The 7500-nt window shown below is 53.8% G+C and overlaps 1 protein-coding gene across 7 annotated transcripts in view; it reads left to right on the top strand.

Annotated features, from left to right (window-relative positions):
* The window catches only part of Pli (E3 ubiquitin-protein ligase pellino), a 100342-nt gene that overhangs the window by 42544 nt on the left and 50298 nt on the right, over positions 1-7500 (top strand). The gene's annotated exons all lie outside the window — the stretch shown is intronic.

Below are 7500 nucleotides of genomic sequence, written 5' to 3'. Positions count from 1 at the left end.
CTATGCTCTTCAGTGCCTCACCCCCCTATCCCCCCATGCTCTTTAGTACCACCCCTTCTCCGTCCTCCATGCCCCCCCCCCCCTTGTGTCTCCTAGAAACATGATCCCTTGAGGCGAGATGGGCGGGCGCATGAGGGTCATACATTACCCATTATCAAGCTCAGCAGGCCGCATGAGGGTACTCAGCCCGCCCGAGCTCGCCGTCGCCACCGCTCTCCTGTTAGTCCTGTTATCAGTATGGCGACAGAGGGCCATACCCCCCCCCTCCCTCTCCTCCGCCTATCATCCCTCCTCTCCCCCTGGGATCTTCCCCCCCCCCCACCTCCCTCCTCTTATCACTTCTTCTCCTATCACCGTCTCTACCTTTCACCCTCTCCCCTCATGTCACACCCCTTTCCCCCCTGTCACCCCCAGTCCTGTCGCAAACCCCTTCCCCCCCCTTATCGCCTCTCCTCTACCACATAACCCCACTCTGTCCCTTCTCTTCCCTCCCCTTCTCCTCCTCCTATTCCCTCCCTTCTCACATTCCTTCATCCCCAGCCCCCCCTCGTCCCCTCTTCCCTCCTCCCCATCCCCTCCCCCCTCGCCCCCTTTTCCCTCCTTCCCATTCCCTCCCCTCCCCTCCTCCCCTCTCCCCCCTCCCCTCCCTTCCTCCCCATTCCCTTCACTCCCTTCCTTCTCATTTCCTTTCCTTCTCCTCGCCCTCTCTTCCCTCCTCCCCATTCCCTTCCCTCCCCTCGCCCCCTCTTTCCTCCCCCCTCCCCTTCCCCCTCCCCTTCCCCTTACTCAGCACCACACTTTTGGACTCGGCCCTCCTTCAATTATCCTTTTCTCATACACTTATTCATTCCCTTTTCCCCCGTTCCTGTTTCTATACGCACATGCCCATGCTATACGCACATGCCCATGCTATACGCACATGCCCATGCTACACGCACATGCCCATGCTATACGCACATGCCCATGCTATACGCACATGCCCATGCTATACGCACATGCCCATGCTACACGCACATGCCCATGCTATACGCACATGCCCATGCTATACGCACATGCCCATGCTACACGCACATGCCCATGCTATACGCACATGCCCATGCTATACGCACATGCCCATGCTACACGCACATGCCCATGCTATACGCACATGCCCATGCTACACGCACATGCCCATGCTACACGCACATGCCCATGCTACACGCACATGCCCACGCTACACGCACATGCCCATGCTACACGCACATGCCCATGCTACACGCACATGCCCATGCTACACGCACATGCCCACGCTACACGCACATGCCCATGTTACACGCACATGCCCATGCTACACGCACATGCCCATGCTATACGCACATGCCCACGCTACACGCACATGCCCATGCTACACGCACATGCCCATGCTACACGCACATGCCCATGCTACACGCACATGCCCATGCTACACGCACATGCCCATGCTACACGCACATGCCCACGCTACACGCACATGCCCATGCTACACGCACATGCCCATGCTACACGCACATGCCCATGCTATACGCACATGCCCACGCTACACGCACATGCCCATGCTACACGCACATGCCCATGCTACACGCACATGCCCACGCTACACGCACATGCCCATGTTACACGCACATGCCCATGCTACACGCACATGCCCATGCTATACGCACATGCCCACGCTACACGCACATGCCCATGCTACACGCACATGCCCATGCTACACGCACATGCCCATGCTACACGCACATGCCCATGCTATGCGCACATGCCCATGACACACGCACATGCCCATGCTATACGCACATGCCCATGTTACACGCACATGCCCATGCTACACGCACATGCCCATGCTATACGCACATGCCCACGCTACACGCACATGCCCATGCTACACGCACATGCCCATGCTACACGCACATGCCCATGCTACACGCACATGCCCATGCTACACGCACATGCCCATGCTACACGCACATGCCCATGCTACACGCACACGCCCATGCTACACGCACATGCCCATGCTACACGCACATGCCCCTGCTACACGCACATGCCCATGCTACACGCACATGCCCATGCTACACGCACATGCCCAGGCTACACGCACATGCCCATGCTACACGCACATGCCCATGCTATACGCACATGCCCATGCTACACGCACATGCCCATGCTATACGCACATGCCCATGCTACACGCACATGCCCATGCTACACGCACATGCCCATGCTACACCCACATGCCCACGCTACACGCCCATGCCCATGATACACGCACATACCCATGCTACACGCACATACCCATGCTATACACACATGCCCATGCTATACGCACATGCCCATGCTACACGCACAGGCCCATGCTACACGCACATGCCCATGCTACACGCACATGCCCATGCTACACGCACATGCCCATGCTACACGCACATGCCCATGCTATACGCACATGCCCACGCTACACGCACATGCCCATGCTACACGCACATGCCCATGCTATACGCACATGCCCATGCTATACGCACATGCCCATGCTATACGCACATGCCCATGCTATACGCACATGCCCATGCTATACACACATGCCCATGCTATACGCACATGCCCATGCTACACGCACATGCCCATGCTACACGCACATGCCCATGCTACACGCACATGCCCACGCTACACGCACATGCCCATGTTACACGCACATGCCCATGCTACACGCACATGCCCATGCTACACGCACAGGCCCATGCTACACGCACATGCCCCTGCTACACGCACAGGCCCATGCTACACGCACATGCCCATGTTACACGCACATGCCCATGCTACACGCACATGCCCATGCTATACGCACATGCCCATGCTATACGCACATGCCCATGCTATACGCACATGCCCATGCTATACGCACATGCCCATGCTACACGCACATGCCCATGCTATACGCACATGCCCATGCTACACGCACATGCCCATGCTATACGCACATGCCCATGCTACACGCACATGCCCATGCTATACGCACATGCCCATGACACACGCACATACCCATGCTATACACACTGCCCATGCTATACGCACATGCCCATGCTATACGCACATGCCCATGCTATACGCACATGCCCATGTTACACGCACATGCCCATGCTACACGCACATGCCCATGCTATACGCACATGCCCACGCTACACGCACATGCCCATGCTACACGCACATGCCCATGCTACACGCACATGCCCATGCTACACGCACATGCCCATGCTATACGCACATGCCCACGCTACACGCACATGCCCATGCTACACGCACATGCCCATGCTATACGCACATGCCCATGCTACACGCACATGCCCATGCTACACGCACATGCCCATGCTACACGCACATGCCCACGCTACACGCACATGCCCATGTTACACGCACATGCCCATGCTACACGCACTGCCCATGCTATACGCACATGCCCATGCTATACGCACATGCCCATGCTATACGCACATGCCCATGCTACACGCACATGCCCACGCTACACACACATGCCCATGCTACACGCACATGCCCATGCTATACGCACATGCCCATGCTATACGCACATGCCCATGCTACACGCACATGCCCATGCTACACGCACATGCCCATGCTACACGCACATGCCCACGCTACACGCACATGCCCATGACACACGCACATACCCATGCTATACACACTGCCCATGCTATACGCACATGCCCATGCTATACGCACATGCCCATGCTATACGCACATGCCCATGCTACACGCACATGCCCACGCTACACACACATGCCCATGCTACACGCACATGCCCATGCTATACGCACATGCCCATGTTACACGCACATGCCCATGCTATACGCACATGCCCATGCTACACGCACATGCCCATGCTATACGCACATGCCCATGCTATACGCACATGCCCATGCTACACGCACATGCCCACGCTACACACACATGCCCATGCTACACGCACATGCCCATGCTATACGCACATGCCCATGCTATACGCACATGCCCATGCTACACGCACATGCCCATGCTACACGCACATGCCCATGCTACACGCACATGCCCATGCTATACGCACATGCCCATGCTACACGCACATGCCCATGCTACACGCACATGCCCATGCTACACGCACATGCCCATGACACACGCACATACCCATGCTATACACACATGCCCATGCTATACGCACATGCCCATGCTACACGCACATGCCCATGCTACACGCACATGCCCATGCTACACGCACATGCCCACGCTACACGCACATGCCCATGTTACACGCACATGCCCATGCTACACGCACATGCCCACGCTACACGCACCTGCCCATGCTACACGCACATGCCCATGCTACACGCACATGCCCACGCTACACGCACATGCCCATGTTACACGCACATGCCCATGCTACACGCACATGCCCATGCTATACGCACATGCCCACGCTACACGCACATGCCCATGCTACACGCACATGCCCATGCTACACGCACATGCCCATGCTATACGCACATGCCCATGCTACACGCACATGCCCATGCTATACGCACATGCCCATGCTACACGCACATGCCCATGCTACACGCCTCTCCTCTTCCCCTCTCATCCTTCACCTCCCCCACTTTTTTTTTCTTCACATCTAGTTCCCCTCCCGAGTTATTTGCATTAGCTGGAGTAAAACTACCCCGACTCTCCCTTCTCTTTCACCCCTTTCACCACTCGTACTCTTTCGTCGCTCTTTCACCCCCCCCCCCCCCATTGCCTTCCTTTCCCCTCCTTTCCGTTTCACCGATTCTCGCTCCCCTTCCTTCTCGTTATCTTTCTTTGAGAGACTTGTTTTTCTTTGTTATATTATATATTCTTTTTTTCGCTTTTTGTTATTATTCTTTTTGTTCCTCTTATTCTTATTTTTTTTTCTTTTTCCTCCTCCTCCTCCTCCCCCTCCTCCTCAGTTCTTCTTTTCCTCTGACTCAACCTTCCCACCCCGTACCTCATTTCTCTCATTCCTTCCTTTCCATCTCCCTTCCACTGTTTTTCTTCTCTACTTTGCCTTTTCTCTCCATTCCTATATAATCCGTTTTCCTAACCACAACTCTGCACCACTCCAACCTTCCCCTCTCCCTTCCCTCCATCCCTCCACGTCCCTTCCTTATCCCTTTCCCTCCCACCTTCCTTCCTCACCCCCATTCTCCCCCCCTTCCCCCCTCCCCCCCTCCCTCCTTCCTCACCCCACCCTTTTATTCTCCTCGTCCCCTTCCTCTCACTGACTCGCTATTCTCTCCCCTTCACGTGACCCCTCTCTCACCTCACCCTTCCTCGTTCCCCCCCTTGACCTGGGTAGTCACGCGAGAAGTGTGGGCGGCTAAAATTCATGGGGGGGTGGGGGGAGATACGAGGATTAGGGAGGGAGGGAGGGAGGGAGAGAGGGAGGGAGAGAGTGAGGGAGAGAGTGAGGGAGGGAGAGAGGGAGGGAGAGAGGGAGAGGGAGAGGGAGAGGGAGAGGGAGAGGGAGAGGGAAGGAGGGAGGGAGGGAGGGAGAGAGGGAGGGAAGGAAGGGGAAGGAAAGGAGAGAGGGGAAGGAAAGGAAAGGGAAGGAGGGAAGGGAGGGAGGGGGGAAGGGAAGGGGAGGATAGAACAATCGGAAAACCCGAATCAGATGTAATTTACAAATTAGAAAGAGTTCTTATAATACGAGAAGACAAGGCAATCAAAGAAACAAACGCACACCTATGCGGACACAAACAGCAACACCTACTTACACAAACACACGCTCGCGTTGAAGAGAAGGCGTTGACGAGGAAGGTAAGGTCAGATTTGGTTCATTAGCATCATTTAGTCCCGACTGGAATTCGATACAGCTCGTTGATCAGGGGCGCTGTGCGGGGCTACGATCATGGTGTATGCAGGGTCTACGGTGTGTATGTTTCTATGCGCACATGCCCATGACACACGCACATACCCATGCTATACACACTGCCCATGCTATACGCACATGCCCATGCTATACGCACATGCCCATGCTACACGCACATGCCCATGCTACACGCACATGCCCATGCTACACGCACATGCCCACGCTACACGCACATGCCCATGCTACACGCACATGCCCATGCTACACGCACACGCACACGCACACGCACACGCACACGCACACGCACACGCACACGCACACGCACACACACAAACACACACACACACACACACACACACACACACACACACACACACACACACACACACACACACACACACACACACACGCTACACACATGCTCTTGTTATACACACACACACACACACACACACACACACACACACACACACACACACACACACACACACACACACACGCTACACACATGCTCTTGTTATACACACACACACACACACACACATATACGTGTACATATACGTACTGTATATTTCTTCATTCATATATAAATTTATGTCTGTAGATGGATTCTATTTCGGAAAGAATAGTCCACGTAAGGTGTGAAATCTGACCTGACTAGAGGCTTTGGAGAGTGTGAATGGTTGAAATGAAGTTGATTGATGTGACTATGCAAAAAGGCCGGTTGATCGTTATTTTTAAACAAAGGAGAGGAAGTTAATCAATCAAGTAATGGTCATGTAAGTTTCGTCGGGGGTTTTGCATGATGTGGCCACTTTTGGAAATGGCTAAAGTCGTTGTAATTTAAGGGAGGAAAGGGAAGGATGGCGACGTTAATTGAACATGATGATAAGCAAGATGAAACAAGAATTAGATTGTCAAATAAAATAGTGAAAGACGCAAACTAACGAATTGAAAAAAGAGACATAGATGTGACAGAGCACTCTTCATACTTTAAACAGCTAACAAACAAACACACAAGATCCTACCTACCTCTTCTTCAACAAACCAACCAATCAAATATAGAACCCCTCCACACACACAAAAAATAATAATGATAAAGTAAAATGAAACGACATCAACAATACCAACACATCATGAAACCACAGTTCGAAACCCCACTCCCCCACTCCCACTCCCACCTCCACTCCACCCCCACCCCACCCCCATCCCCATCCCCATCCCCATCCTCATCCCCACCCCCACCCCCACCCCCACCCCCATTCCAATCCCCACTCCCACCCCCACCCCTCAAAAAATAAACAAACAAACATCCAAAACAAAACATAAAGCAGGACTACACACGGAGGCACGGGAAAGCATGTCCTATTGCGTCATCGCGATCGATTGGCCGGGCGAGGATCGGACGTGTGTGCTCGTTGGGACGGCGACCCAGCTGATGAGGCCATTTCGTTTAACCTCTTTTAGACGACCTTCCTTGGCGATGGGTATTCAGGAGCTGTTGGCCTTGTTCTTCGGTTGAAACCATTTTTTGTTTTATTGTGTTTTCTTGTTGTTATTGTTGGTGTTGTTGTAACTGTTATTGTTGTAATCATTAATGTTATTATTATTAT

Source organism: Penaeus japonicus, unplaced genomic scaffold (assembly GCF_977035675.1).
Source record: "Penaeus japonicus unplaced genomic scaffold, GWHDUDI00000001_assembly GWHDUDI00000021, whole genome shotgun sequence".
In the NCBI taxonomy this organism is placed as follows: Eukaryota; Metazoa; Arthropoda; class Malacostraca; order Decapoda; family Penaeidae; genus Penaeus; species Penaeus japonicus.
Note: the sequence above shows the minus strand (reverse complement) of the source record. Positions and strands in the feature narration are given on the sequence as shown.